This window comes from Natator depressus, chromosome 24 (genome assembly GCF_965152275.1).
Source record: "Natator depressus isolate rNatDep1 chromosome 24, rNatDep2.hap1, whole genome shotgun sequence".
In the NCBI taxonomy this organism is placed as follows: domain Eukaryota; kingdom Metazoa; phylum Chordata; order Testudines; family Cheloniidae; genus Natator; species Natator depressus.
In genome coordinates this window covers 9728215-9748697 of record NC_134257.1, presented here as the reverse complement: position 1 = coordinate 9748697, position 20483 = coordinate 9728215, and the positions used below count along the sequence as shown (strand labels likewise).

Below are 20483 nucleotides of genomic sequence, written 5' to 3'. Positions count from 1 at the left end.
GGAACACCACCGAGGAGTCCCTGAGACCCGCCAGGACACCCCGTCCCTTCCAACCAGGTGTTCCCACAATGGGGCAGAGCCAAAAGCTGCTGTCGAGCCGTAGGGACGAGAGACACAAACCCCCTGGGAGATGGATTGCTCTCTGCCGACCACTTGCCAGTGCATTGATCTAGCTTGGAGCATCACAGGCTGGGGCTCCCTGCTCTTCCTGGCCGCTCTGCTATTCACTAGATCTTGGCGATCCGAGAACAGCTCCCAACACCAAGCAGCCAGCGCAGCTCCTGCTCATGGCCCTTGCTGCCTCCCTGGGGCATGCAACCCGCACACAGCTCTCCCCAGCAAGCGTTCTAAGCAGCCCCTCCAGATCCAATCTTCCAGCCAGATTTCCAGGAAAAACAAGCATGCAAAGGCCCCAGCAGGAAGATACAAGGGTGTACGCAGACATCGCCCACAATTGCATGCACAGCGATTTACCGCACAGCAACTGCATGCATTGTTTCTCAGCCTGCATTTCTGGGCTCCCCATCAGCCAGCCCCTTCCCCCCTGCCCTAGGAGCTGGCCCAGCTTCACAGAAGGGTTGGGCGTAGTGGGCCCTGCGTCCCATCGCTGGCACACGTGCCGACTGGCACTGCTCTTCGCACTCGCTGCACGCGGCCCGGAAACGCTCCTTCCCAGCTGAAAGTCAGGGAACAAGCAGCATCAAAGCCCTAATGCTGCTTACGCAGAGGAGAGCCTCCCCTGCTGCTCCCGGGGCAGAGGCCTGTTGCTTTGGAGGCAAAGATCCAGAGTTCTAGTCCCGGCTCCGCCAGGGTGTTAGTGTGTCTGGCGTCTGGCACACGTTACAACACCCCTGGCACTCTCTAGTGCCTCTGCAACGTGGCACCTGCATGGGTCTCCTCGCTGCCTACTGCTGCCCTAGTGAGGGGATGGCCTGGCCTCTGCAGGGGACGGAGGTACCCAACGCCCTTTGAGGTGCGGGACTCTGAGAGCTCCTGGCCTAGGCCAGGCGGTGCCAGGGGTGCTCATGGCAGCTATGCCCGGGCAGCTGGGTTGAGAGCGGCACAGTACCTGGGCGCCAGAGGAAGGAGGGTAAAACAAAACTAAAGGATCCCCAAACTGGCTCCACCAGCTCCCAGCTCCTTTGGTTCGTCAGCGAAACGCAGGGCAATTAGCCCTATATTCCTGAACGCTTGTAACACGAAAGCCCACGGGGCTGCAATCAAGTTAATTGGCCAAATGATGGCTGCAGCCTGCTGGCTTCGCTGCCTCAGTGCTGGTTGCCCAACCCGCAGAGGGGATGGTGGGGCCGGGTCCCCTCCCCGGCCCCCTCTCACCGCAGGGCCCTATAAACCTCTGCAAGGGCAGGGAATGAAAGGCATGGTAGCACCCATGGGAGAAGAGGGAGGAAAGTGGGCTAGGTCTAGACTTTGCAGAGGGGACCATGCTGGGGCTGGGGGGACCATGCTGCTGGCACCCGCTCCCTAGAACCCCTGGGGGCTTGGGGGATCTGACTGCTGGAATGAGAGATCAGACCCCCCCACATGCTGTGGGACACCCTCTGCCCCATTTTGGTTCATGGCCCCATTGCACAAGCACCTTTGTTTTGCTGCCATGGGGAGCCCGTCATAGGAAGAGAGGCATCCTGCCAAGGCGCAAGCTGGCAAAGCCGCTGAGCCTGGCACAATCCCCGAGAGGGCAGGAATGCTGCAGGCAGGAGACACCTGCAGCTGACTGCAACCACACGCCCTTCACAGCCCCTAAATGCCCTTCACGTCACCCCCACCCCTTCACGCCCTCCCACCCCTTCACGCCCCCACCACCCCCCGTCACACCCCTACCACCTCCACTGCCCTTCACACCACCCTTGGTCTCTCTGCCACAGCTTTCCAGGAAGAGAGGAAGGTCAGATGCCAAGCACAAGAGATGGGCATCAGTGGGCAGCCAGAAGGGGGCAGGGCCTTGCTGACTAGGGGACAGAGACAGCTGCTCTGGGTTACCTTGGGCAGGGTGTGCAGTTGGCGAATCTCACTGCACTGAAGGGTCACCTCAGCCTTTATGCTGCAGCAGTCTGCACCCTGTCCAACAGATGGACAGACAGACGGACAGACAACTGGGAGCCAGAACTCCTGGTTCTTTCCATCGTCCTGGCAAAGATTCACCGAGTGGCCCTGGGCAAGTCACTTTCCCAGCTCCGTGACTCAGTTTCCCCACCTGGGGTTAATGAGACAAACTCAGCTATGGGGTGGGTGAGAGGACATATTCCCTGACATTCTGGGGTCCTGAGACGGCCGGGGTTACAGACCCGGCTCCTTCCTCCTTCTCTTGTTTGACCCCCAAGGTCAATGCACAAAACCCAGAAGTCAGCACCCCCCAGCCCCTGCAGTGAGAGTGGGGGAGAGTTTACAGGGCCCCTCCTGCTTTTCGCAGCCCAGCCGGCCTGTCCCACCCCCAGTCCCTGCCTTGCGAGTCCCTCCCAGCTCATTATCTCATAAAGCTAACTGCACCCGCAGCCGAAGCCGGTGAAACACACCCACCCAACCAGAAAACCAGCCACCGCTTGCTCCTACCACCAGCCTGCTCCTCCCAAGCTCCATGCCCAGCGCTCCTTGGGCCTGCAGGCAAAACGCAGCACAAAGCCGCACGAAGCAGGGACCAGGAGTCGGCTGATTGTTGGCCTACGTGAGCCCAGCCCCGGACCGCAATGGGCCGCCTCTTTCGGACAGGCTCAACAGACAGGCCAGGCCGTGAATGAAGGCAGGACTTTCCCGGCTCTTCCAGCTCATGGAAGACGGGGAGCAACACGTCCGCAGCCTCTGTCCAACGGCCCCGACGAAGGGCTCCAACGGAACGGAGCGAACGGCTGTATCCACCCGCGCTAGAGCGGGGCGAGACATTTACGACAGGCCGTTGCAAACCGCCCATGCCTCGTCGCAACCGACACGTTCCAAACGAAACGCTTCCAAACGATTCACGCTGGAAACGGGGGCGCCTGTTTCGCCTTCCGCCTTCTGTTTCATTTCACTTTGGGGGCCATGCACCGGTTGTTGGATCTACCGGTAACAACAGTGGTTGTGCTAATCGCATGGCAGGGCCCCCACTCTCCCCCAATCCTCCCGCCCTTCCTGCTTTCCAGGTTTCCCCCACACCAATAGGGTTCCACCCACTGGTGCCTAGAACGTTCCCTGAAATTTTGGAATTGATCATCCGTGGCGTTGCAAAGTCGTCACCGTGCGACAGAGAGACGAGGCAGGTGAGGTCATCTGTGTTATCGGACCAACTTCTGATGATGAAAGAAGAGCTCTGTGTCGCTCGACAGCTTGTCTCCCTCCCCGAGGGAAGTTGGCTCGATAACAGGTATTCCCTCCCCCACCTCATCTCTCTAACATCCTGGGACCGACACGGCTACAACCGCACTGCATACATGTCACAGACAGACTGACAGACACAGAGATGCTGTCAAGTGGAGGGTAAGACCTTCACCAGCTCAGCCCATGAAATCGACTGTACGATACTATTGCAATATTACCGGCTCGTTTCATTTCGGTGATTCCGAACCGGAATGTTTCGTTCTGTCAAATATTTCGAGTTTTGGACTTTTCATCACGAAAAACAAACTCGGGACCGTTGGACTGTCCGCAGGAGATAGAAATTCTCTTTTCCTGCCAGCTCTAGTGTGCCCAGAGCCCCGGCTCAGCAAGCGGGCACCAAGGGGGAACGGATCCCCTTTAGACATACGCAGCATACATGGCTGCACAGGGCACCCAAAAATTATGGCACCATTATGGATCCAATTGATTCCTGAGGACAGGGGGCCGGCTGGCAGGCCTGGTGATTATTTGAAATTCTGCAGGAACTTTTTGGCCCAAGTTTTCTCGTTACGGGTGGGGCCTCACCCCCCTGTGCCATGCATGGGCTTTTTCTCTGGGAGCACAGTACTGATCTCTCAGGAGTAAAGCTACTCGGGGTGAGTTGAGGGAGCGGATTCATGGCCAGTGTGAACGTCTCTCAGACACACCACAGCCAAGAACGACTTTCAAAGCTCAGGCTACCTTGGTCAGTCACATGAGAGATGTGGGACTGGTTCTTATTATTACTGGTGTTACAGTCGCATCTGAAGGTTCAGCCGGGGGGGAGCCCGCTGTCATGCCAAGCACTACACAGATGCATAATAAGAGACTCTGGCAGGTCCATTGAGCTCACAATCCAAGTCCCAAAGTCAGATTAGAAGTTGCCAAACCCTATAGCGACTGGCCCAATGACTGTACCCAGACAGTCCTGGCCCTGGCAAGCTCACAGTCTGGGTAAACAAACCACACCCAGGGTGATGAGCAGGAGATATTATTGCCCCATTTTACAGAGCAGGAAACTGAGGCACAGAACTGGGACTTAAACCCAGGGCACCTGATGTCACCCCAGAGCCTTACCCCAAACCCATCCCCCTTCTCTTCCCTGCTCGGGCAGCTCTCACTGCAGCAGGTGTCTGTCAGGTGTGGGACTCAGCGTGTCACCGTGGGAGGCGCTGGGCACTTTGGACAATCCCCCCACCCCACCCAGCATAGCCTGCTCGGACCCTGGGGAAGGTGAACTAAGTGGGCGGGGTGCAGAGTTGCCAACCCTGAGTGAGCCAGACCCCTAGAGAAGCACCACTGAGAAATTACTGCAGGCAGGGCAGCATCCCGGGACCCCCAGCTCCGTGTCCCTGGAGCCTTCAGACACAGGTTGGGGCCCTCTGGCTTGGGCGGAAACTCCCTGGCTCATCCTGCTCTTCAGCTGGGAGCCCTGCGAAGGCTGGTGCCTGCTGGCATGCCATGCAGGAGTAGCTAGGCTTGGTCTCATCCCCTCGCCTGGTAAACTTAGTGCCCTGCTACGCTGGAGACTCACGCCCAGCCCTGGTCTCCTTCCTGCTCATCCCTCCCAGCACTACCAGCTGCTGTCTCCGCAGGGACCGCTTATGCCAGACCCGCTCCCCCTCCCACACACACCCCGCTTTCAGACCTGCCCCCGGGTAAGCCAGTAGCCTGCAGCTCTCCCAGCGAAGTGGACAGGAGATTTCTCCCTGGGAGGACCAGGCCAGTGGGTGGGTTGGGGCCCATCCCTCGTCCATGGGCTTTTGCTAGAGAAATTAGCCCGTTACCATATGCCCCTGGGCAAGGGGGAGAAGCGAAGGAATCCTGGGGCTCCGACCTTCCCAGATCTTTCTCGGGACCAGCTGAGCTGCCCGACAGGTGTAGGGGACGCAGGCCCAGCAGCCTCTTGCCCAGCACAATGCAACGGGGAAAGACATGGCTAATTGGCCTGCTCTGCGCAGTTACGAGCCTGGGGAGTCAGCGGCTCAGCAGTTTTATTGGTGGTGACAAACGACCAGCTCCAGTGGCTGGGGTATGAGTGGTTTTGCCTCCTGCCCACTCTCCGGCCACACAGGTCCAGTTAAGCTGGGTTTGTGCAAAGACTCCAGTCCCGGGGCCTCACATTTCCTCCTGCCCTGCAGGACGAATGCCGCTGAATCACGCAGAGTCCTGAGTCCTGGGAAACTGCTGGAGGTTTCAGGCTCTGGGTCTCCCCAGCTAGCCGTTCAGGGGAGCCCCAGGCTCTGGCCCTGCGGCGGGATCCACCCCAATTGGGTGCAGGGTCTGTACTAGGGCAGCCAAAGCGGGATGGAGCCCCTCGCAGTGACAGAGAGCCCAGAGCTTTTCCCGCTGGACCACCCATTCCACGTGGCCGGGGAAATGGGATCCAAAGCCCCCATCCTTACGCAGAGCCACTACGACAGAGCCGAGCGAGCCCCCTGGGAGGGAGCCTTACAGCCACGCTCCTGAATTCACTGGGCCGAATCCCAGCCCCATGGGAGTTTTGCTGTTGATTTCAATGGAGCCAGTTCACCCTAAGCTGTCAAGGCCAGACGGACCCATGCTGACGATCTAGTCTGAGCGCCTGCATATTCCAGGCCAGAGACCCTCCCCCAGGGATTCCCACACCCCCATTGCTCTGGTGCGAGCCTGAGCGGCTCTGTCAGACAGAGATGCCCCAGCTGGATTTAAAGATTCCAGGTGACAGAGGCAGCATCCTGCAGGGCAGCTATTCCACTGGCTCCTTCCCACCCTGTAAGCACCTTCAATTAGTCTGAATCTCTCTAACCCACTGACCTCCTCTGTTCCCTAGAGAGGGTGGGATGAGTCAGCCGGGGTGTAGGAGCCGGAGAGAGTGGGGCTGTACAGTGCCGGAGTCCAGGCTGGACTCCACAACAGCCATCGGGTTATGCCAGCAGACGAGGAAGTCTGAGCCAAGGGGACCTCCCTGGCATCGCTTCATAGACTCCAAGGCCAGGCAGGAACATTGTGATTGTCTTGTCTGACCTCCTGGTTAACCCAGGCCAAAGATCTGCTCCCCAAATAATCCCTAGAGCCGATCTGTCAGAGAAATGTCCGATCTTAACCAAGGGATGCTAGACACACAGGAATGGAGACAGATGAGCCCCAAACAACAGGAAAGAGCTGAGCATCTTTATACCACAAATCAGGGAGAATTATTTTCTGTATTACATCAGGGTCTTGCACAGACACCCAGTGAGAGACGGTCCCTGCCCCCAACGAGCTCACAGTGTAATCAGACAAAAGGTGAGGGGGAAACTGAGGCACAGAGCAGGGATGGCACTTACCCAAGGTCTGTGGCAGAGCCAGTAACAGAACCCTGGTGTCTTGAATCATAATATAGTGCCCCTGCCACTAGGCCCTTGGCAGTATAGTATAACAAACTCACTCCTCATCTTGAATCCCTCATGGAGCTGTAACCCCCACCATAGGGCACCAGCAGGATTTGAACAAGGACCTTCAGTAAAGAGATCAACCACTGAAGATAAAGGAGCAACTCCAATAGCTGGTAGCAGTAGTAGGTTGTTATCTGCTAGTGAAGTAGCCCCTGTTGTGGGAAACAACACGCACTGCCAGCGCATAGTCCGAGGAGCTAAAAGGTAAGCATTGCCTCATTATGAACGGGGGAAGATCTGGCCGCAGAGCGATTCCCAGGGGTGCAGGGCGTTGTTGTGACACAGACTTGTCCATCGCACCGCACATGCTCCTGCCCACCTGTCCACCTGCACTCCCACAGCCAATCGGCTGCCTCAATAGGCATGCCACATGCACACACACACTCGTGCACACACATACCTCTATCCCAGCTGGCTGCTGACTCCCAGCAGGGGGAGTGACTGACTCCTTTAGTGCTTGGGACCGGGGCTCATGCTTCTGGGGCCTGATCCAATCCCCACCAGAGTCAAAAGAGAGATTTCCTTGGAGACTGGACAGAGCCCCAGGGCTGAGGGGCCCCCGGGGCAGGCCACTTGCACACCTGCCTGCTGCCTCTCTCTCACCCACACCCACACCCACAGACACGCCTCCCCCGCACTGTTTACAGCCAGACCCATGCCGATCCTCACCAAGCACTGATCATTAAACAACTAGCAGCCCTCTGGCTGCTGAGAGCTGATTACGGAGCATGGCTTTTGGAGGAGACGCCTGGCTTCCCCTACAGCAGGTATTGCGTGTGATCAGAGTGAGGATGTGCCCGGACACATACAATAGGCAGAGAAACCAAGAGAAAGGGAATAAGGGAGGGGAAGACAATGAGTTCTGGAGCCATCCCCACGCCCAAGAGTCACTAACACTGGGAGAGACAAGCAGAACATGGGGAGGTGTCAGGGAATCCTGGAGCTGGAAGGAGGAAGGAGATTATAACCTGGCATCTCCTGCCCCACCAGCTTCCCTCAGCCCCTGCCAGGATCTCCAGGGAGAGTTGGGCTGGAACATTTGGATCCAGATCCAAACTGGTTCCTGGGAGCCGGGGTTTGGATTCAAAACATGCAGCTGGATTTAGGTTCTAAAGCATCTCCCGTGCTGGGCTAGTGGCTAGTGTCAGGCTGGCCCGGTCTGGGTTCCAGAACCTTCCTCCCTGGCACAGTCATGCCAAGTGAGCGAGTCACAAATTCTGCCCCAAATCTAGTTGGTTTTAACCGCCCCCTCCCTGCCCCCCACACACACACTGAGATGGAACGAAACACACCCAGGATGGCAGGTTTCATACGTGTCAAGTGGGAACAGGTGGCTCCAGGTGTCCCCCTCAGGCTCAAGCTTTGCAGTGCAGGGGCTAGCACATGAGAACCAGGAAGTGAAACTGACTAGGAAAGCATTTGTTTTCATCAGGCCAGCTGGGGGGAAAGGGTGAAAAGAAAACAGCAAAGAGGACCCATGATTTGGGGGGGAAGGATAGCTCAGTGGTTTGAGCATTGGCCTGCTAAAGCCAGGGTTGTGAGTTCAATCCTTGAGGGGGCCATTTAGGGATTTGGGGAAAAAATTGGGGATTGGTCCTGCTTTGAGCAGGGGGTTGGACTGGATGACCTCCTGAGGTCCCTTCCAACCCTGATATTCTATGATTCATCCCATTCTTTCATCTCAGAAGGGGACGAGGGGGGACAATCATCAAATCATAGACACGTAGGGCTGGAAGGGACAGGGAGAGGTCATCTGATCCATCCCCCGCACTGAGACAGGATCAATACCCGCAATAGCCGGGTCCACACCTAAACGCCAGATCCAGACAGCCTCCAGCCTGGAACCCAGATCTGAACTTGGAGGATCAGGCCCATCTCTAAATGAAAACAAGCAACGTCTCTTGACACAGTCTGCAAAAGCGCAGAATCTCCCATCCCCTGTCTGGAAAGCAGCTAATGACTGGGCTGTGATGAAATGGACGAGATTCTCGTCATGGGGCAGGAATGTACAGGCAGAGCTGGCTTATAACTCCAGCCTCCCACTAAAAGCAACAATATAGGAAGACCGCCTTGAAACTGATGAGGAAACACCTGCTCCGCCCCAAGAGCTGATAGAATGAAAGTGCTCAGAGATTGTTATCAGCACAGCCCCTGCCTCCCATCCTACCTGGGGTGAACAGCGAACCAGGTTAAACACCTCCAACATTCTTCTGCTGATAAACAGAGGAAACTGGAAGCCCTCCCCCATAATTAATAAAGGATCATCATCATTATTATTAATCTGTATCAATTAGAGTGCATTATGGAAGCAATGATTGAAAAAGGTGGGTGTCAAATAAACATGCAAATTAGCACTTCGTGGGCATCCGGGGCAGGGCTGTGAGCCCCAGAGAGTCGCAGATCGAAAGTTGAAGCTGGAGGCTCTTGGGGACAGCTCAGCAGCCCACAGGCAGGAGGCCGGGGTCATCCCCCCGTCCACTTTGCCCCTGGTAGGGTCAGGGTTGGAGGTTGTTTCTAGCTGCGGAGCAACCCTGAGCCTGGTGCCCAGTGGCAGAGACACAGAGAGCTGACACCCTGTTTAATAAGAGCCTGGTTGGCCAGGACCACACCTTGCCAACTTGCCACCTAAGAGTCAGTCACCAGCCACCGGGCCAGCCCTGGAGACAGGCGGCAACTGCATCCTGGTCACACAGCAGCTTCCACTCAGCTATGCGAGACAGGGAAGGCCCGAAGCCTGCCCTAAGCACACGCAGGGGGCCTGGTGCCCCAGCCAGGGCATTCTCTGGGCTCCCTCCCCCATATCAGCTAGCTCTTCCCCATCCCTGCCTTTGCCTACTGCAACAGCTGCTCTCATTGCTCCTGCTCTGCGGTCACAGATCCTGGGGGGCACGTTTTGGAGCATCCACTCTCAGCACACTCAGTGAAGCCAGACAAGCTGCCTGATCCGCCCTGCGCCACGTGCCCTTGTTCACACCACTGCAAAACGGGCATTGCATGCTACTCAATGGGCCGTGGGCACCCGCGAGGCCCAGCTGTGAATGACTGCATGGGCACAAGTGAAGGAGGCCTGGGCCCATTCTCGGGCCAGATCCTCAGCCGGTGTAAAGTGGAGTCGCCCTCCTGGCTTCAGTAGAGTTATGGGGACTGACACCAGCTGAGCTTCTGACCCATTTCCTACACCAAGAACTGAGACATCAGGGCGTCAGCATTTCCCATCTGAACCGCCATGGGGTGCAGAGACGCCGCAGCAGGTCGGGGCCCCATTGTGCCGGGCACTATACAGACACAGAGGACCTGCTCCCCTGCCCGGCCCTGCCCAGCTCGGCTTGTTATAATCCTGCTGTGCTCTGAGTCACGCGGGTGGTTCGGAGCCACCACCGAAGGGCTAAAGCCTGAGTCAGCAGCTCAGCTGACAGGGGGCAGGGCTGGGAAGTGGCAGCATTTGTCGAGTCACTGCGAGGCTGCCAGGGAGGGCGTGGGATGGGTGCCAAGCACGTAGTAATGGGGGTGGGGTGGGGGCAGCAAACCCCTGCTCGGGTGAGCCTGGGGAGCAGCTTGCTCTATGTGGCCCACTCTGGGGGGGTCACACGCACACACCCCGCTTCGGAAGGCAGCACCAAGGAGTCCATGTCTAAAGAGCCCTCTGCAAGGGGACAAGTTTCTTACCCCTTGGAAGTCCCTTTAGACAATGGCCCACTGCCTGCACCCCCCCCCAGAGCCAGCCACCCATGACCCCCATGGGGAGACCCAACAGCTCTGCGGCCAACAGCCCCGCAAGGCGCTCCCTTCGCTTGGGGTTCCCCCGAGTTCCAGGGGTGCATGAGCGGGTCAGGGGAGGGAGGAGGGGGATCAGAACCTTGACCAAGTGGGAAGGCAAAGGCAGGGACTTGATGCTAGTGGGCGGAGGAATGGCAGTGCCTGGTGCTTAGTTTGAGGGGGTTGCAATGGGGTGGGGGGGCCTTCTAGGGGGAAAGTGGGGGGGGACGACTCTCCATGCAGGAGAATGTTTGAAAACCCCTGACAACCAAAGGGCACAACAATATCACGCTGCACACGCACACGGGGCCCGATCCTGCCCAGGGGCCCGATCCTGCCCCGCTTCCCCCCTCTCCCTGCAGTGGGTTTCTTGCAGGATCTGAGCCGCAGGATGAACTGCAATCAGGGGGCGACACAAAGGACCCCCCCCCAAAACCCGAAGGGGCTTCTCGGGTAGAGATCTGGGACCCCACATCGCTGCAGGGGGCGGGGGCGGGGGGTGCATGGAGGGCAGAAGGCAGGAGCCCGGCAGGCAGCTCTGGATCCAAACCCGGATCGGTGTTTAGGGGGGGCTGCGAGGGCGCCGGGGAACCCCCGGGTCTGGCCCGCGCGCTGAGGCAGGACCAAGGCAACCTCGCCCAAAGTGGCTCAGGAGCCTGCCCCGGCTCTTTGGCCCGGGAGCCCCGAGCCGGGCGAAGGGACCGGGCGACTCACCGGAGGCTGCGAGGCAGAGCAGCAGGAGTTTCCAAGCCGCGGGGGCCGGGGCCGGGGCCGGGGCCGGGGCGAAGGACCCGCTCATGACGTCGCTGGGACACGCGTGGGGAACTCACAGCGGCCCCCCCGGGCCGGGATCTTCCTCCGTGAGCGAGCGGGTGCCGGGGGGGGGTGTCTCCTGGGGGGGGGGAGTCTCCTGGGGGGTGTCCCCGGAACCTGGGCGCGCGGATCCCCCGGGGGCCGGGCCTCGTGCGCTCAGGGCCCGCTGGGTCGCTGGCTCATGCCCGGCCGCTGGTTGCGCTCCCCGCTCGGCCGCGCTGCGCTTCGAGGCTCCCCAAGCTGCTCGCCCAGCATCGCCGGGGCGCGGGGGGGGGGGGGGGGGAGGAACTTGTCTGGCAGGTCGGAACAGGTGTTTCTCCAAAAGGGGGCGTGGCCTCGGCCCGGGGAAACCAGCCCGAGCCCTCCCCGCTTCGCTGGGCAGACGTGAGAGGCTCCGGCTCCGGGCCCGACCCGTGGGATCGGGGCCCCAGGTCTGCCAGGAGGAGGGGGTGGGGGGCGTGAGCTGGCTGACTGCCCAGCCTGGCCCGGCGGGCTCAGTGGCGGCTGCAGGACCCCCAAGAACTGTGTGTGTGGGGGGGTGAGGCCAACAGAGAGTGGGGTGGGAATACAGAGGAGGGGGTGAGTCCACTATGAAAGGGAGCGGGGTCCTGGACCAGCTGAAGACCCCCAGCCCGTGTCCTCGGTGTGCCAGGTCTGCCCAGTATTAATACCCACCTCTCGGCATCCAGAGCTCACAAAGGGCTTTCCTGAGGAAGTGTCACTGTCACCGTTTTACAGACATGGGGAAACTGAGGCACAAGGGCAGGGCGGGGTTTGCCCTACATCCCCCAGCAGCAGAGGCAGGAATATGGCCAACTCTCCTTGGTTTCTAGGCCAGACTGCCTCCCTGTGAGCTAGGGGAGGGTAGATTTCCCCCCACGGTACACAAGGCACAGGGTGGGCTATGTGATAAGCCCAAGGCCACCGGCAATGGAGGAGGGGCTTGCGCTCGGGTCCCATGAGTGCTGCTAGTGCCTTTCCCCCGGGCTGCCCCTCCACCCCTCCTGGGCCGTCTCCCGTGAGCTGGGCCTGGCACCATCCAGCTGCCTCTTAGGAGGGTGGTTTCTAAAGAGTGTGTCTGTTTCCCTGCTGTATCTCAGGGAGGTGGGGGAAGGGGCGAGGGTCGCCGAGCCCAGCCTGGACCCACATGCAGAGTCCAGCTCCAGACTAGGTCCCAGTGCATCAGCCTGGCATGTCCCACCCAGGCACCAGGGCAGGGATCCTGCCAGGCAGAAGGCAGCCTGGGAGAGGCATCGTGTGGGGAAGCGTGTGCGGTGGGGCACGGAGCCCTGATTCCAGCCCCCACTCTAGTATGGGCTCGCTGCGGGTTTGGACATGAGACATGGCCCCTCTGCCTCACCCTCCTCCTCTGGCTGGGATCCTGGCTGCCCCCCGGGCTGCCACCAGGGTTCATCCCATAGCCATGAAGGTAGGCCCGGGGGTTAGGGTGTGAGTTAAGAGCTGTGATTCAATTCCCTGTCCCGCCACAGACTCTCGGTGGGACTTCAGGGCTAGCTTCACGTGGGCTCAGTGGGCAATGCCAAGCTTCAGCGCCTGCCGCCCACCATGGTCCTCAGCCCCACGTCCAGCACCCAGCCCGGGCTCCCTGTACCATGCACAGGGGGAGCTTGGTGCCTGAGAATGGGCTGCACAGAAGCCAGAAATAGGAGCAGGAAATGCCAAGGAGAGGGATCTGGCCTGAACCCTGCCCCTCGAAGGGCTTTAGGCACCTCTGTCTGCTCTAGAGCCTCAGCCGTGAGCCCTCTCCCCGTGCCGAAGTCGGGACAGCCTTTGCTCACGGAAAACCATTGGGCTGTGGGGTACGCGGGGGAGCCTCTCTCAGTCTCTCCCAGTGAAGCTGGTTCATGTTGTAGGCAGTAGTTCAATGACAGGCGGCTGCCCCCTGGGCTGGAAGGGAGCCCAGAGACTTTCAAACACCAGCTGCAAGGTAAGTTCAGCTGGTGTAAAAGAGCCAGTCCATCCATTCAAACCAAGGTCTAGCAAAACCAATGTCATGAAAACAACAAAAGCAGAATTAGTATCTTCCCGAGGGCCCAGCAGGCGGGAAGTAGCCTGTTCACCAGCCTGCCCTGGATTTGATTCACAGGATGGGAAATCTCTCGCCTTGGCCAGCTGCCAGGGCTGCTCTTGGGTGGCTGGTGAGCTGGGGTTGGAGTTTGGATATTGGGGAGATAATGTGGCGAAACCAGCAGTTATTGGGCCTTGCAACAGGAATGTTGGATTCCAGTTGGGACTGCACAGCTCAGTGCGATGTTAGAAACTCCTGTGATATTTTGTGGGGGCTTTTTTTTAAGGCCTCAGCTCTGGGAGTCCCATGATGATGGGGCAATGTCTGCCTCACTTAAATGAAAAAGTCAGGTCCCTATCTCTTGTGGTGCTAGAGAAAAGCTTGAAAATGTGATTCCCCAACAGCTCAAACCCCAGAAGGCAAATGTTGGGGTTCTGTTAATAAATTTAGTCATGCAAAAATCTCCTGATTTTGAAGCTGCTCTCAGGATTTTGAGGGTGCTTGCTGATTCTGAGATAGACGAGATGATTGTAATTGTCCCATCTGGCCTTGGAATCTAGGAATCTCGGCAAATGTCTGAATTACAGCCTATTCTCCTCTCAGCCTCACCAGTGTAAATCAGGAAGAATTTCTCTGGCGCAAATGGAGCAAGGCGTGTGTGTGTGGGAAGAGAATCCAGAGCTGATTCCTTCTCTTGGCAATTCCAGGCCCAACAGGGCCAGTAGAAACTTTATCAGGAAAACAGCAGCTCCCAGGGAGATAAACAGTGGCTCCAGTCCTTGTATGTGACCACTGCTCACCTCACCTATGACAACTGAACTGAGCGGATCCCAAACAGAGCTGGGGAAAATGTCTCCTTGAAACAAGCAAGGCAAAAGGCTCCATCTGCAGAGGCAGTTCCTGGTGCACAGAACATGCCTGGTGTGTCGCAGTGGGACTTTTCTGTAATATTTTTAGGAACCCTATGTGTGCCTCAGTTTCCCTTATATTTTGCATGGCTACCCGGTGTGGGGAAAAGGCCTAATTTGCTCTCAGGGCAGGCTGAGAGAGACAAACATGCCCGTTGTCTAGCCGTCTGAGCCTCATTAAAAAGGACTGGCCGAGGCCACCGCCATATCAAAGGAGAATCTGAGCTGACAATGGCAAAGCCAATCACCAGGCATTGACACCCAGCAAGCAGTGCCCCAAAGGGAGATGGATTTCCCCACCTCGCAGCAGGGAGGCTGACCACAGACCCCCTGCAAAGGACTTGGAAGGTGTGAGGTGGGGGAGGGGGGTAAGAGTTGGCTACTGGAGGGAGTGGGGGGCTCTCACTGGGGAATTGAGGGGGTCAGACAGAGATAGAGCCTGAACATGGGGTTCACTGCAGCATGGCTGGGCTCTGGACCAACCAGACTGGTCTGTGCTGCAGCCATCTGTGCTAATCTAAGGACTTCCGCTGCTGGGTTCCTGGTGACTAATACCGCACACTGCGAATGCCGGGCAAGGTGCGCTGATCCCTGCGGAGTGGACATGTCTGTCCCGGGGGTCTGTCTCAGCCGGACTCGCTGAGCAGAGCTCACGGGGTGAATGAAGCTGGAGGGCTGGAGCCCCAGTGGTTCAGTCAAGGAGGTGGTGAGGCCCCTGGAGGAAGAGTGAGACCCGTTGGGGTCTCGCCCACTGAAGGATTCCTCTAAGAGACAGTTCCAAAGCTGGGGGGCGTAGCACTGGCCCTATGGATCTGTGGCACCCAGCTTGCTGCATTCCAGACCAGTGTTAGCTCCTGGCTCCCTGCTGTAGCTCCCAGGCCCAGCAAACCCTGCCCGGGCCCTGCTAACTCAAGGAATACAGTAGCTGCAGTATTAGGAGGATATTTGGCACCTCTGTTTCTTTAAAACGTTGTTTATTTTGCTGCCAGACTGGAAGATCCATAACCTGCGTCTCACTTACTCACGGTGAGCGTGAGCCAAGGTCAACAACACTCGCAGCAGCAAGCGGCGTGGCTGGGGGTGGGGGTGGGGGGTGCAGGGGAGTTGTGGAACACAGACACACAAAAGGTGAAATTCCCCCCAGCAGGGGCCCAGCAAACAGCCTCCGTGGAATCCAGACAGCCCTTAGCCTTCATCCTCTCCTTGCTAGAGAATCCAATAGGATAGTTCTAAAAACCTAGAGGATGGGTCTGAGCCTCTGGTAATTTCTGCAGGCTCTAGGAGTAGCTTGTATAGTGTCAGCAGCACTGTTGTGGCCAGCGTCACCAGGTGGCACTGCACCGCAGCCTTCCAAGTGTTTGCTTTTAGCGTGTGAGCACCTTTGGGCTCTTGGGAGACGTGATGTGATGGAGTTACTGTGTGGGTGACGCAGGGTTTGGTGCAAGCAGCAGGAGGGGTCGGAGTCAATAACTGAGGCAGTCCCACTCCCTGGGACCCCAACGGGTCTCACTCTTCCTCCGGCAAAATTTTTGACACGGTCTCCCACGGTATTCTTGCCAGCAAGTTAAAGAAGTATGGGCTGGATGAATAGATTATAAGGTGGATAGAAAGCTGGCTAGATTGTCAGGCTCAACGGGTAGTGATCAATGGCTCCATGTCTAGTTGGCAGCCGGTATCAAGTGGAGTGCCCCGGTCCTCGGGTCGGTTTTGTTCAATATCTTCATCAATGATCTGCAGGATGGTGTGGATTGCACCCTCAGCAAGTTTGCAGATGACACTAAACTGGGAGGAGAGGTAGATACACTGGAGGGTACGGATAGGATACAGAGGGACTTAGACAAATTAGAGAATTGGGCCAAAAGAAATCTGATGAGGTTCAACAAGGACAAGTGCAGAGTCCTGCACTTAGGATGGAAGAATCCCATGCACCGCTACAGACTAGGGACCGAGTGGCTAGGCAGCAGTTCTGCAGAAAAGGACTTAGGGGTTACGAGAAACTGGATATTAGTCAACAGTGTGCCCTTGTTGCCAAGAAGGCCAATGGGATTTTGGGATGTATAAGTAGGGGCATTGCCAGCAGATCGAGGGATGTGATCGTTCCCCTCTATTCGACATTGGTGAGGCCTCATCTGGAGTACTGTGTCCAGTTTTGGGCCCCACACTACAAGAAGGATGTGGAAAAATTGGAAAGAGTCCAGCGGAGGGCAACAAAAATGATTAGGGGACTGGAACACATGACTTATGAGGAGAGGCTGAGGGAACTGGGATTGTTTAGTCTGCCGAAGAGAAGAATGAGGGGGGATTTGATAGCTGCTTTTAACTACCTGAAAGGGGGTTCCAAAGAGGATGGATCTAGACTGTTCTCAGTGGTAGCAGATGACAGAACAAGGAGTAATGGTCTCAGGTTGCAGTGGGGGAGATTTAGGTTGGATATTAGGAAAATCTTTTTCAGTAGGAGAGTGGTGAAGCACTGGAATGTGTTACCTAGGGAGGTGGTGGAATCTCCTTCCTTAGAGGTTTTTAAGGTCAGGCTTGACAAAGCCCTGGCTGGGATGATTTAGTTGGGGATTGGTTCTGCTTTGAGCAGGGGTTGGACTAGATGACTTCCTGAGGTCCCTTCCAACCCTGAGATCCTATGATTCTATGAGGTGTGAGCACTGGGCAGAGATTCCTGGGAGATGCCTCGTGCGCTGTTTGTGGCCATCCGTGCTCTAGAACTGGTGCCTGTGTGTAAACCCACAAGTTACACTTAGAATAGCCCTGGACTCCACGTCACTAATTTCTCCTCCACTGGCCAGGCTGAACTGCAAGGCCCCAGACACCGGCTACTGCCCAGCAGAGGGGTGACCATGGTGTCAGAGCGGCACGCTGGTGACAGAATGGGCTCTTGGGTCTAGGCTTGGCTCCTGCAACGAAGCCCGCTCCTCACTGGCCTGAACCTCACTTTGGCATTTCCTGCCCGTGTTTGTATCACGGCTCTTAGCTCCTGCTTTCCTTTGACCTTGTCAATTGCATTACCGTGCTGTTCGCCCCATCCTCCGACCATTGACTGGAATCATAAGGATGATTTCTATTGTACGATTGAGTAGGGGCCCAACCAGAGATCAAGGACCCATTGTGCCGGGTGTTGCACAGACTCTGACCTCAGATCGGGTGTACATTTTAAGGCTGAGAATAATTAACCACTGGAACAATTTATCAAGGGCTGTGGTGGATTCTCCGTCGCTGGCTATTTTCAAGTCAAGATGGAATGTTTTGCTAACAGAGCGGGTCTGGGAATTATTTTGGGGCAGTTCTCTGGCCGGTGTTGTCCAGGAGGTCAGACCAATGATCACAGAGGTCCCTGCTGGCCTTGGAATCCAAGAACATGTAAATCTTTTGGCCAGACATAGTAACAGGTGTGGTGCACTGCACTGGCCTCACACTTTTGTTGTTCAGCAGAACAGTTTCAGTTGTTGGGTTTAGTGTGTGGGGCTGGGTTGTGTTGGTGGCCTGTGGAAGACGGGATCAGACTACATGAGGGGGTGGTCTTTTCTGGCCTTAAACTCTCTGACTTTATGACTGAGATCATGGTCTGATTGAGCCGCGGCATAGACCTCAACCAAGATCAGGGCCCCGTTGTGCCAGGCGCTGTACAAAACTAATGCTCACCCTCCGTTCTTCTACAGTACTTTTCATCCAAAGATCTCAACCCAGGGCCTGACGCTGGTCCCTGCCCTGCCCTGGACCCTCCTCCCCAGACATGATACAGTGCTATTTGCCATTTCCTTCCCATCGGCCAGTTGGGAACGTGTGCATCAGCATCTGGGACTGTCTACATGAGACAGATGCAGCGCTCTGATTCCAGGTGTGGTTAAACTGGTGCAGAGCCCTGCGTGGAGGTGCCCATTTCTGTTTCAGGAGGGTTATTTCGGTTGAGTTATTTCCTGACTCAGTCAGGAATCGACTTCAGCTAAACCACAAGGAGTCGCTGTTAACTGAAAGAGGAGCGTCCACACAAGGCCTTGCAGTAGTTTAATTCTAAATCAGTTTTAAAACGGACTTGAATTAAATCACTGGAACTTCCCCACATAGACCTGGCCTGGGAAAGAGTCAATGAATTTTGTGAATAAGGTTTGGTGAGGCGAAGACCTGATTCGAAAGCGGAAGCTTCTAGATGCTGTTTGGCTGAAGGTGGTGCAGCCAGGGGCCGGGGAGAGGGCAGATTAGATCGACTGTATCAATTTGGATTAGGAGAGAGAAGGTTAGGGCAGGGGAGATTAGATAAGAAGAGGCTGAGTGTATCCCGTGTTTACTAAACTCTGGATATGTTACATTTCCTCCACGTGGTGGGTAATTCTAGCCCAGATCCCATCAGGGTTATCGGGCTGGTGCTTTCATTGCTCAAAGCCAGCTATCGTCTGGGTGGGAACAGGCTGTGCTGGGTGATTTCACTGGGACTGATGAGATTTAGCCGGCGGTGATTGCTAGGAATTGCTCTCCTCTTCTCGCTGACATCTGGGTACCACACACACAGAGTTACTCTCTCTCTCTCTCTCTCTCACACACACACACACAGTTACACACACACACAGCCCCCTCCCCAGCTCTCTGTTAGTTTTTCAAACAGCTGGTGTTAGCGGTGGGCTGGGTTGGCTGTCCAACATCCAGCCCCACTGGTCTGTGCACATTCATATTTTCCAGGCATTCCTTCAGCTGTCCCCACCCCACGGCTCCTGGGCTCGTCCCCGCCGCTGTGGCCCCAGGACCCGCTGGATCATCAAAATGAGGCACCACTCCGGGCTGGACTGGCAGGGCCCTCTAAAGGAGTGGCAGGTACACAGAAACACACAACGATACACAGATACATATACACACAAATACTTGCTGATGCATACAGACCCACTGCTCCACACACACACACAGATCCATACCCAGAAATGCTGATACACACGCATACACCCATCCCATCCCCGCCTGCAGCGAAGTGTAGACACAGCAGAGGGCACTCCAGGGGTCCCAGGAGTCACCCAGGCTGGCAGGAGGCCAGTTTCCCTGCTGGTGACATAAGGGCTAGATTGACCAATCTTGGGTCTGAGTCCCACGGGGTGGGGTGGGGGAATTGGACCCCTGACATCTCAGCTTCCTGAACCCTGAACGGTGGAGACGGGCCAACTCCTGGCAGATATGGGGGGTGTTTGATGTGCACAGGGGGAGTTAGCTATGCACTGGGCAGGGCCATCAGTGCCAGCCCTGCCCTTCCAGGGGGGAAAGGAACCCCCCCCCCCAGCTCCCTGCTCAGCCCTGGGGATGCACCTGGCCAGCTTTTCCCCAGTTCTATGGCCCCTTCTTAGGGTACCCGATCGCACCAGCCTGGTGGGAGTGACAGGCACCCCTCCCTGCCCTGACCTCTGACCTCCAGGTCCCTCCCGCTGCTCATCTGATTCACTGTGAAGGAAGCAGCTGTCCCCAGCTCTCTCCAAGGACCGAGGCGAGGGGCGCTCATGGCAGCACCGGAGCATTTGCAGCCTCAGTGCCCCTGGGCGGGAGCAGGGCATTAGGGATCCCCCACACTCCCACACGGAGCTCAGAGACAGGCCCGAGGAGGCGATCGGGCCGAGCCCAGGCTGAGAGGTCTTGCTCCAGGACAGCCTGACAAACTGTGTGCCCGGTTGCCAGCTGAGCCGTGGCCCCAGGGCAGCCCCTGGGAGCGTGGGATGCAAAGTGCAGCCTCTGTCACACACCCTAATGGAGCACGTCCCACTGCCACTAATAGTAGGGCTTTTATCCTCCCTGGGCGCTGCAGCCAGCTGGCACCAGCGTGTGAGGGAGTGTCTGTTGCACACTCACACATCGTTTTCACTGCCCTTGTCCGGTGCACGCCGTGAACACCCCAGCGGGCTCATTGCCGGGTTCCAAGTGCAGCCCCCCCCCCCCCCCCCGTTAGCAGCTGGGACGTATTTCCCTGCCGTAAGGATTGCTGGGAGTGCCCCCTCCCGAGGGTGCCCCCAGCCCAGCTTCTCCTCTGGCGCCCCAGTGGAGCCATGGCAGCCCGAGGCGCACGGCTGGGGGCTGTTACGGAGACTGGCGCTGTCATGCCCAGACACCGAGCGCCCCAGCCCCTGCCCGGACCACTCACAGGCTACAGGTTATTGTCCCCATGTCACCGAGGGGAACTACAGCCCAGAGAGGCTCAGTGACGCCCAAGGACGCATCGGGTGCTTGTGCCATAGG

General features: G+C 57.3%; 1 protein-coding gene across 1 annotated transcript in view; it reads right to left on the bottom strand.

Annotated features, from left to right (window-relative positions):
- Positions 1-11282, bottom strand: part of NECTIN4 (nectin cell adhesion molecule 4) — a 41786-nt gene extending 30504 nt beyond the window's left edge. The window contains exon 1 of the mRNA XM_074938495.1: positions 11235-11282. The gene's annotated coding sequence lies outside the window, so the exon portion shown is untranslated. The remainder of the gene's footprint in view (positions 1-11234) is intronic.
- Positions 11283-20483: the final 9201 nt, after the last annotated feature.